Here is an 11,492-nt window from a genome sequence, read left to right as displayed (position 1 = left end):
CTCTTGCAGTGTGCGCTGCCCCCGCCGTGCTGCTGAGGAGCTTCCCACAGCTTCTGTGCCTTCCCTGGTCAGAGGCTCCCTGAGATCCCTCCCTCAATGCGGACCAGAATGAGGGCTATTCTATGTCCTGTCTGCTTCCCCTAAAGTGAGCTCCTTGAGGCACACAGAGCATCCTATGCTCTCTGAACCTGCAGAGCCCAACTCAGGGCCTGGTGCTCACTCTACACCCAGTTTGGGGATGGATGAACAACTGGGTCACCCTGGACTGTTGTATGGGTTGTGCACTGCTCAAAAGTGCCTGGCCAAGGCAGCGGGTCAAGGCTGAAATTCAGCTCACTCTCTGCTCACTGCTCATCAAGCTGAACAGCCCAAAACTGCATCGGCCTGGAGGGCAAGCCTTTTCCTAACTTCCACAAAGATGGTAGAAAGGCTAGCTGCCAACCAGGAGGGAGGGAGGGGAAGGAGAGAAAGGGGAAAAGGGAAGGCAATGCGATCTATTTTAAGTGCTCAAAATTTGTGTCCACAAACATTTAACAGTGTGCCCCCCGGGTTAAACTTCCCATTTGAAAGGGAAGTTTGTGCATTCATCATAATAGGCTAAGTTACACAACAGTGACAAACACAATCCAGGTAGGTGCACACACTAAGGTTTATTTCTTGCTCACACTGAGTGCCCCCTGTGGGAACACTGCTCCACGCGGTCACTCGGGGATCCAGGCTGACAAAGACTCCACCATATTGTGGCTGCACCATCCAGTCCCTGCAGCCTCCTCCGCCGTCCAGAGGCTCCCACTGTCACTTCTGTTCACTTTGTATTTACCAGCGCCGGTCACCTGCCCCTGTCCGCACTGCACAGGCTGAGGTGTAATCTTCTGTGTGCCTGCAGGGCAGAAAAACCAGGTATTGGGAGCACCAATCATGTCTGCACAAGGCGTCAGCTAATCCTGAATGCTCCACTGCCAGCCACATGGCTCAAAACCCAAACCTGGCTCACAGAGTGGTCTCCAAACTACAGGGACCTAGGACTCCCCTGGGAACTTGTCAATATGGGGGTTCCCACTCCCAGAAACCGGTGCAGTAGGACCAAGCTGGGAGCCTAGGTGTAACAGGCTCCCCTGGGATTCCAATGCAGTGGCCCTGAGGCGAGCAGCACTGACCATAGGGTGAAATGCCACCTGCAGCCCCGTGAGTCCTGAGCAGGCCTCCTGCCTCTTCCACCTCTCACACTCCCCTGCCCACACCCCACACCCCAAACCTCTCACCCCTCACCCCTCACCCCACCGGGCATTGAACCATACACAGAGCTCCTCCTGGGCTTGTGAACGCCCCTTTCATGTACCCAGAACCCCTTACCCTGGTCTCTAGGCTCATCCTTCATGCTCAGTTCCAATGTCTCCTCCTACAGGCAGTCTTCCTGGATCCTCTGATTGAAAATAATTGGCCCTTCCCCTGATCTCCAGCATGTTGTTGTTTTAGTGCTTCTTTTTAGCCCATATTTTAATCAGTGGCCACTGTCAGGCACCCCCTGAGGGCAGGGTGCCAGCTAGGGTTTCCCTGTGTGCAAAAGTGACATGAGACACGGAAATGAGTATGACTCAGCTCCTGTCTCAAAGTGCCAGGCCCAGGGCTGCTGACACACTGGCAAAGTGGGAATTCCCTGACCATTTGCATTGCCACATCAAGGGCTCTAAGAAAGTCTGCAAATAAAAGTACAAAGCCATTGAGCCGGGCGTGGTGAGGGATGCCTGTAATCCCAGCTACTCGGGAGGCTGAGTGGGTAGGATTGGGCCCAGGAGCTCCAGTCCAGCCTGCGTAACATAGCAAGACTCTGTCTTTAAAAATTTTTTTTTAATTTAATTTAATTTAAAAAGCCACTAAGTGTTTGATCTGATGTCTCCCGAGAATATCTTTGACTTAAGAATTCTTGGTTCACACCAGGAGGAGCAAGATGTTTCTGGGAACGTGGTTTGAGAAATGCTGTTCATGGTGAAGCCACATCTGCAAAGAGCTATTTCTGTAATGGGATGCGGCCAACAGACGGAAGCCACTGAGCCCTGCTCCTCGGAAGGTGCTGGGCTAGGCACAACTCCTGTCCCAAAAGCAGGCAGACCTGAAGGAGCATCGGTCAGACACTGGACACATGCAAATCACCCCGCTCTGTCCCCACAGAGATGCTTCTGCTCAGGGCCAAGGGCTCCCAGGTCACAGATGTGGAGACAGGCTCCCATGGAGCTGGCAGTGTCCAGATTTGAACCCGGAGCTGTGGTCTTTCCAGGATATGAGGCCTGCCTTGACTATACTGCCTCCTTCATTACATCCTGCATACAGTTGGTACTCTGTAATTCCTTTCTGGACACAAGAATAAAGAAACAGGATTCAGAAACAGGGGAATGGGAAGGATAGGAAGAACCTCAGGGTTGGCTGGATTGGCTCTGGAGAGGACCCGAGCTGAGGGCCAGTGGATTAAGTTGACCTGGAATCAACGAGCCCCCTATACTCCAGGCTTTACAGTAAATGGAACAGGCTCCGACTCCCTGGAGCGCCAGGTCCAGGGTGACATCTGAGCTCAGCGAACCGAATTTTGAATCTAAAACTCGACACTCGATTCAGTTATTGGACAACACTGAAGTATGTTTGGAACAACTTGGGTCTGAGAATCTGTTTTTTCAACTGTAAATGTTATGATAGCTAAATTCAGATCAAGTATTTCCAATAAAACTTCGGCATCTGAATTGAGACGTGCTGTAAGTAAAAAATGCATACTTTTGTGCTCTCCAAAGAGAGTCTGAAACATGTAAAGCAACTCAATATTTTTATATTGATTGCATACTGAAATGATAATTTTGAACATGTTGGATGAAATTATCATTTATTTGCACCTGTTTGTTCTTTAATGTAGCTACTAGAAAATTTATATCACATATGTGGTTCGCAGTCATAGTTTCTATTGGACAATGTCGCCTTGAAGCCTATGATATTTTGCTAAAATGGAAATAAAGAGTCTGTGGAAGTTTTATGATTGTTTTTTACTCATCTGGGTGGAGTACTTAGAATGTCCTAGTTCAATCCCCTTGTTTTACCAATAGGAAACCTGAGGCCAGAGAAGGCAAGTAAGTTGCCTGGGTCACACAGCGTGTGGATGGAGCTGGGCCCATAACTTGGCACTTGCTCCAGGCACGCTTGGAGGTGCCAGCTGCTCTAGACCAACCTAAACCAGGCTCCCCAGTCCCCCTTTTTTCAGATATGCCTTGCAGGAACACAGATCTGCAGGCCACTAGAAACAAGCAAGATGCCAACATGCCTGACACCCAACCCAGGTCAGAAGATTACCCCAGGGCAAGTAGCAAGGAGACATCGTAAGGGCTTTTCCTGGTTGGTGAAGACCACAGGTTGCTGCCCCAGGGCAGGGCCTGGAGTCCCTGACACTTGGCCATCTGTGCACAGTGCCCAAAGCCTCACCTTTCAACTACAAAGAGAAAAATGTTCCCTCTGTGAAAAGGTGGGCTGTATCCAGCAGAGTGTCTCCTGTCCAGCTCACGTTACGGCAGGAGCAATTCCTCCTCTCTGAACAGAGTGCAGCATCGTGGGGGTGGAGACCCGGCTGAGGGGGGTGGGCCTCCTCCCCCTGCCCACTGCTGTATCTTGGACGTCTTCTCTCAGAGCCTCGATTTTCCCATCTGTGAAACGGGGGTATGAAGTGCAGGATGAAGCCTTTTCATGAGGTCGTGAGACAGGTCCAACCATGGCAGCTGTCATGAGCTGAACTGTGTCCTCCCAAAATGTGTATGGGGAGGTCCTGACTAGCAGCACCCCAGAACGGGAGTTTATTTGGAAATAGGGTCTTCCTGAGGTAGGCAAGCTGAAATGCAGGCAGGGCCCTACCCCAAGCTGAGTGGTGTGTGAGGACAAGGGGAAATTTGGACACAGATTCACTAGAGGGAGGGCAGTGTGAAGCCAAGGAGAAGGTGGGCACTCAGCTGGCACCATGTGGCCTTGAGCCGCAGATTGCCAGATGCCATCAGAAGCTGGAGGGGGCAGGAAGGGCTCTCCTCTAGAGCCTCTGGAGAGGCACAGCCCGACTGACGCCTGGGGCTCAGACTTGTGGTCCCCAGAACTGCAAGATAAAACATTTCAATTGTCTGAAGCCCATCGCCTGTGGCCCTTGGTCCCGGCAGCCCCAGGACACTCACGGAGACACACGCAGCGCAGCTCTCCTGGGGTCCCCCCGGCCCCAGCGTGCGGTCTTCAACTATGATCAGGCCCACGTGGGTGCGACGCCAGGGGTTCTTCTCCCTCTCTTCCAAGCCTCTGCCCTTGCTGGGTGGGGCAGGAGGAAATGGGGACCCTCACAGGAGGTCTCTGAGCTGGAAAAGCCCCTCCGGGCATCAGGTGTGGTCTGCCATTTGTCACTTAACTCCACCCTCAGCCCGGAGTCCTCAGATGAGGGTTCTCTGCCCTTGCTTCCTGTCAGGGGGGCCCGATGGGAGGGACACAGGTGGGCAGGTGACCCAGGAAGTGGCCATGGGTGTGTCCCAAACCCTGTGGGTGTTGGTTTCTCTGGGCCTCCTTCTCCCACAGCCCCACAAACCCCCTCAGCCCGCCCATGTGCCGAAGAGTGTCTCACGTGGCAAGCCTGGCACCCGATGGGCACATGGTAAGTCTGTTGACTGAATGAGTGAAGGTAGACAGGGTGCTGGCTGGGGCTGGGTAAGGAGTGGAAAGGCGGCCCACCCAGGTTGCAGACCGCTGGGAAGCAGATGGGGGTTCCTGGAAACCCAAGCTCAGCCCAGCACTCGCCTGACCCTCACATCTTTGCCCCTCAGAGCCGACCTCTGCCCGCGCCTGCCTGCCTGTGGGGAGCCTCTGCACAGTGTGGGAGTCCCGGGCACCACCTTGGGGTGGTCAGCTCTGCCCCGACCCCTTCCGGTGGGGTTCCTGGAGGTGTTGTCTCCATCCCCACCGCCCCGGTCTCCACTGGCCCTGCTGAAGCTCATCGTGGCCCCTCCAAGCACTGTCCCTTACCCTGACCTCGGGCTGCAGGATTAAGCCCAGGCTCCTGGCTGTGCGGGAGGCTGCACCCTCCTCCAGGCCTGGCTTCTGCTGCCCTCCCTGGCCAGCTCCCCGGAATCCAGGCCTCTCAGGCTCCCACAGCATCCGCACCTCGCCCCACAACACATGACTTGCCCATGATCACCTCCACCACACCCCATCCCACCTCCCACCCTTGTTCACACCATCCCTTCGGCTCAGAATATTCTTCCGGCTATCTGCCCCCGGCCTCCCTGAAACACCAGTGTTAGCGCCTGCCCTTCCCCGCGGGTGGGCGTCACCACTCTACTCACCCAGCCCTGCGACTCGGTCTCCGCTCCTGGTCTGGATCCGGCATCTCTCCTGCTGGACCCAGGCTCCTGAGAGGCTGGGACTGTTGCCACCAGCATTGTCTGGAATCCTGGTCTCCAGGACGGTGCCCACATGTGCTGGGTGCCCCAGAGAGTACACTGCCTCTCCAGACACAGCTGCCCCCTTGGCCGGACTGGGCTCCCCCAGGGCAGGGAGCCTGGAATCCATTTCTGGGCCCCTGTGCCTAGCACAGGGCCCTGGCAGATACTCTCCAGGCTTCTGGAATTCTGAATGGCATTCCCATTTGCAAACACAAAAACAGAGACTTGGAGCAGCTTAGCCAGCTGCCCAATGAGCCATCGTTACTGAGCAGAGAGACCAGATCCCATGTGTCTGACTCAAGCCTGAGGGCCCCCTTTGGTTTAGGGCCTTACAACACGGGAAGGACAGGCTGGGATCTGAAGAGGGTTCGGGTCTTCGTGGCACAACAGAAGACCTGCGAATGGCCCCCACTCCCATCCCAGGCTTTCTTTCCCACAGCCTGTGCTCAGGGATGGCCTAGATCCAGCTTAGGAGAGACCCAGGCCCTCGACAGGACATGATGCAGAGGTGGGCGTTCTCACAGCTTCCCTCCATGGCTCCCGCGGGGGTACAATGCACCCTGAGGGGCAGCTGAGAAGCGAAGGCGGCCCGCACAGTACTCCTAGGAGGTCCCATGGTTCATCACCGGTCGGGGCACCTTGTAAGCTCTGATGCCATCCAAGGGCCCTCTGTAGAACAAGCACAGACATATCAGTTGGACACAAGACCCCCTGAGGCCCACTCACGGATCACCAGCGGCTCCACGGGCCTCAGGCCAGGATGCCCTGGAAGGGAAAGAGGAGGCCTGGGACCCACGGTCGTCTCAGGCACGAATCTGCCGTAGGCCTGTGGGTCAGCCTCTGGGCCAGCCTCTGGGCCTCTCGGGGCCTCCATTTCTCCATCATAAAACAGGGGCCTGAACTCCAACCCCCAAGTCCAAGGACTCTCCCTCCTGCTTCCCAGTGGGGTGTGCCTCCCTGACATCCTGGAAAGACCATCATTCCCACCAGCAGCCCAGGCCCGGGCACTGTGGGGACACACGTTCCTCCGCTCATGCCCCGAGGCCAGGCAGCAGGCTGGAGACAGCTCCAGGTAGAGACGGGAGGGCCTTGAACCTGTGCCCTGTGTCAAGGAGGCACCAACAGGAAACCATAAAGGGCTCAAGCTGGTTCCCAGGCAGGCAGCCCCTCTCATCCCTAGACACTGTGGTGGGAGCGCAATCCAGGGTCTCCACCTCTCCTGACTCCTCCAAGCCCCGGCCCTGGCTCCGAGGGGCTATGGGCAAGGAGAGCGTGAAGAGTATTGACCCTGCATTCACTGGGCAATCACTCACGTTATTTTGGTTAACAGGCCTTGGGTGAAGCCAACTGAGTGGCAACTTGTAATAAAAATAACAGATGGGCTCAGCCAGCAAGGCAGACATCCAGTGAACACAGCTGCAGGGAGGCGTCGAACCTGCTGGAGCCGCCTGAAACCCAGGCCCTCATGCCCTGCATCTGCTCCACTGCACTTTGTCACGGAGCAATTGTAACGACCTTGGCTATCAGTTTTTGAGCACCTACAACAGATGAGGAAGTGGTAGATCAGAGAGGTCGGAAGCCTTTCCCAAAGCCACACAGCCAGGGAGCAGGGGGCTGCAACTTCCTCCAGGTCAGCCTGACTCCAACGCCCGGGCTCCCTGCTCTGTACCACGCTGCCTCACAGGAGGCTGCACACACGGGGCCTGGGTGTGGGGGACTGGACGCACCCCACCCCTGTGTCTGAGCTCACAGGAGTCAGCCTCTGGGGCTGGGGAAGAACCAGGTCACTGGTGCAGCTGAAGGGCTTTACAAGTCCTGGTTTTGGTGCTTTGTGGCCGAAACTGACAGCATTCTCTTTCGTGAATTTTCCCCTCTGTGCAGGGCTTCCAAGTTGCCTCCCAATAAATACTGTCCCCTCTGCTTTAGCAACAAAACTCTTTGAAGATAGGGGTAGCCAGAGAAATGAAAGCAGAAATCAGTGAAAGAGGCTTCTAGGCTACCTCTAAAAGCTGAGAGGAGGCCCACCTTTGCCTCTTGCCCTTCCCCTTATTCCTGAATAAAACAGGAATGCGAGGGCTGGTGCTTCAGCAACCATTCTGTGACCTGGAGGATGAAACCTATCCACTAAGGATGGCCAAAAAAAAAAAAAAGCAAGATAGAAGGAGTCCCTGGATTCCTTGCCATACTAGCCCTGGGCTGTCCACCTCCCGCTGTGGTCAGTGCCCTGTCAGCAGCCAAACACAGATTCTGACTGGCCCAGTTTACAAAGGCCTCCTGTATTAGGGTATTGACTCCATTTCTTAAATGGAAGCCAAGTCATGGTAGCTTACACAAGACAGAAAGTTTTGTTTCTCACAAACAAATAAATGAGTGAAGCTGGTAAACCGTTCAGGAGGTAGGACAGCTCTGCCCCAGGTCACCAGGGACCTGGCTCCTTCTATCCAAGGCTCTGCTTTGCTCTAAGTAAATTGTCCTCACCTGACCATCACAGCCCCGTTCCAGGCAGCCAAGAAGGAGAGTTTGAGGGTCACCCAACTTCCTGATAAGTCAAAGATCTATCCAGATGTTGCCCGCTGCACATCTCATGCTCACTGGTCAGAACCACATCATGTGACCAGGCTGAGCCGCAAGGGAGGCTGGGAAACGTAGTTTTTAGCTAAGTGATCGACTGAAATTCAGAAGGGTTCAATTAGTAAAAGGTAAAAGGGAAGAATGCGGCTGGGCATGGTGGCTCACACTTGTAATCCCAGCACTTTGGGAGGCCAAGGTGGGTGGATCACCTGAGGTCAGGAGTTCAACACCAGCCTGACCAATATGATGAAACCCTGTCTCTACTAAAAATACAGAAATTAGCTGGGTGTGGTGGCAGGCACCTGTAATCTCAGCTACTCGGGAGGCTGAGACAGGAGAATTGTTTGAACCCAGGAGGTGGAGGTTGCAGTGAGCCGAGATCACACCATTGTACTCCAGCCTGGGCAACAAGAGCAAAATTCCATCTCAAAAAAAAGGGGGGGGGCAAAAATGGATCCCCCTTTCCTCATCCTGAGATCAGATAAAAATATATGAGTATTTTTAATCTTTTTATAAAGCTTTTTGCTTTTGCGTTTACATCTTGAACCAGCCTGAGAGGAAGTGTGTGCCCTGAGCCGACCCATGGCCCTGCCCTGCCGTCCCTTCCTGCCGATCCCTGCATGGTGTGGGAGAAACAGCTGTCCATCCCCACCCACCACTTCTCCCTGTCTTACCCTGCCTGGAATGGGTCCTGGAGGCCTGATGTGAAGGGCACATGTCCCTGCCCTCCAGGAGCTCAAAGCCAGGCAGTGGGGGGTCGGCAGATCCTGCTACACCTCCAGGGAAGTGCTCAGGGGCTGTCAGCCACCCCTGGAGGGTAACAGCTGTGCTGAGGGCTGGGCTCAATCCCTCAACAGGGCCTGGGCCCCATACAGGCTGGTGCCAGGGGGAACCCTGAATGGGATGAAGAGCCTGAGGCTCACAGAGGCTGCTCAAATCAAGGTACACATTTGCCATAATGCCAGTGAAAATATCACTGCTGGGACATTCCTGTGTGTTTATGTCAAGAAGAGGTGTTAAACTTCACACGGATTGAAGGCCTGAAGCGCAAACACTGAGGTTCCCCGAAGCAGCAGGAATTCCCTTCCAGGCTGCAACACAAACTCTGCCTGGGCTGCCAGCCTGCTCCCCGTGGAATCTGTCCTCAACGCTGCCACATCAGCTCTTGCCTGAACTCCCAGCCTGCCAACCTGCACTACAAATTTTGGGCTTGCCAGGGCACACGATCATGTGAGACAATTTCTTTAAATTGCATATGCACTCCCTGTCTGTCTCTCTGTCTATCTAACTATTCTATTGATTCTCTTTCTTTGGAGAACCCTAATTCCTAAGAACAATATGAAGAAAAACATTCAAAACATGAAGTCTAAAGTAACAGTAGTAAGTCCAACATCATCCAGCACACTTCAAACCATTTTGTAGCTATAACCACAGGGAGGGATACATTCTACTTCCTAAAATAAATCTGTAAATACAGAAGCATGCAAAACAACTTCAGTGAACAATGGGAATCCTAGCGCATGAGAAGCACTCAACTTCTTTCTTCCCTCACATCTTTCTCATGCATGAAACACACGTGTCCTGCTAAGTACAGTAAGTCACCACACAGCAGACACCAGCAGGTAACCATCCCTCAGCCAAGAACAGGAGCGACGCCCATGCTCCACTATGGGCTTCCCCCAGCACCTGGAGTCCCTCTCCCCCGTGGACTCCATGCAGATGAGCCTGTCAGGCTCCTGCTCCAGCCTCATCACAGACCAGGAAGACCCACGCTGTTAGATTCATTTTACAGACCTGGATTCAAGCCGCAGCTAACTGGCCATGCAAGGCTGACCTCCACTGTGTGGCTGAGGTGAGGATGAAGCTGCTGTCTCATTCACCCGTTTATCAGTGATGATGCCTACCTCTGGCTGCCCTGAGCAGCTTGCTGGGATGGCAGAGCCTGAATCTTGTCTCCAAGGAGCTCACAGTCTCACAAGAAAGTCAGACAAGAAACAGCTGTGACCTCAGAGAATGCAAGGCAGGCAATGATGGGTGGACCCGAGACTGCGGGGGGCCGGGGGGGGAGATCTCCTGGTAGACCCTGGGGGTCGGGGTGAGTGCCCTGGACAGATGGCCAGCTGCCGGGTGAGCCACCAGGTGCAGGAGTTCTGGCAGAGGTCCAGAAGGTTCTCTCACCTGGCACTTAGCAAGCCTTCATTCAGTGAGGGCCTCCTGGAGGCTGGTCAAGGATTCACCCTCCAGGACACTCTGCAGCCCAGGGATGTCGCCAGGACCCTTGGAGACTCCCAGTCTATGCTTGGGTGTGAACCGGGAGTGAAATGTGACCCAGAAGTCGCAGAGAAAGGCTCAAGCAGCTGAAGAGGTGCACATGAGGGCAGGAAGGGCCTGGGGAGTGTGGGAGGCTGGGAGTGAGTGCCAATCTGCCTGCTGACCTGCAGAAGCCTCTGGACTTGGTCTCTGAAAGCAGGATCCAGGGGGAGCTGGAAAGAGGAGGTTCCTGTAGGGGGCCAGCCTGCCCTCCACCTCCCCACTCAATGTGGTGGGGTCCCTGGGGATCTACGCCCTCCAGCGGACAGTAGCATGCTGGAAGGGAGCTTGGGGACAGATGAACGACAGGACCACAGAAAACCAAGGGGGAAAAGGCTGCTAGTATAGAACAAACGTGTGCCCACAGTGCACGCCCAGCTGTGCAGGTGTTCATGGGAAGCCGCTGTGAGCAATGGACCGTCTCAGCTCAGTCCAAGGGAGAGAGGGAGGGAAGGGCCCTGAGTGCTTTTGAGTGGCATGTGAGCAAGTGAACTTCCCACCTTCCAGACAGGCCATAGGCAGTGGATAGATTCCTTTTAAAAAGGAAAGAAAGAACCGAAAAAATGAACTCAAGCAATCGTGGCAGAAGCGTCCTGTTTAGAAATATAGAGCGTCCTGTTTAGAAGTATAGAAGCAGGTAGAGGCAGAAAGAGCTGGCGGGGTTGACAGCCGTGTCCTCTGGTGGGGGTGGGATGAGGAATCTCTTCTGGTAGTGGTTTATGCTCTTTGTAGAAACGGAGGACATTTTAAATTGTGTGCTGAGTAGCTCTGGTACAAATGAAGACTAGGAGGAGGAGAAGAGGCCGGGCAGGAGAAGGGGAGGAAGAAGGGGGCACTAGGTCTCTCTGAATTTAAACCGTTTAGGCATCTATGTAGACATTTTTCTTTCTTAAAAAAATGGGGATGCGGGTGGTGGCTACACAGGTGTGTACATTTATCAAAATTCCTCTGATTGCACTCTTAAATTTGTGCTTTTCTCCCTAAGTACATTCACTTCCCATTTTGAAGAAGGAGGGGAGGGAGCTTTTCCATCTTCTACCTGGTTATACGTTCGAATTTCGTGCCTTGGCGATGCATTGCCTGTTTAAAAAATACATACATCATGAGGGAAAATCTTTATCAAAAACTCTGGTCGGGCGCAGTGGCTCAAGCCTGTAATCCCAACACTTT

The 11,492-nt window shown here is 54.0% G+C and overlaps 1 long non-coding RNA gene across 1 annotated transcript; it reads right to left on the bottom strand.

The window, feature by feature from the left end:
• Nucleotides 1-633: 633 nt before the first annotated feature.
• On the bottom strand, nucleotides 634-6,747 carry LOC129035197 (uncharacterized). Its single transcript, XR_008502136.2, has 5 exons — nucleotides 5,343-6,747; nucleotides 4,191-4,317; nucleotides 3,460-3,677; nucleotides 1,354-2,349; nucleotides 634-880 (listed from the first exon to the last, which is right to left on the bottom strand). It is a non-coding gene; the product is annotated as an uncharacterized LOC129035197 (long non-coding RNA).
• Nucleotides 6,748-11,492: the final 4,745 nt, after the last annotated feature.

This window comes from Pongo pygmaeus, chromosome 3, assembly GCF_028885625.2.
Source record: "Pongo pygmaeus isolate AG05252 chromosome 3, NHGRI_mPonPyg2-v2.0_pri, whole genome shotgun sequence".
In the NCBI taxonomy this organism is placed as follows: Eukaryota; Metazoa; Chordata; class Mammalia; order Primates; family Hominidae; genus Pongo; species Pongo pygmaeus.
Note: the sequence above shows the minus strand (reverse complement) of the source record. Positions and strands in the feature narration are given on the sequence as shown.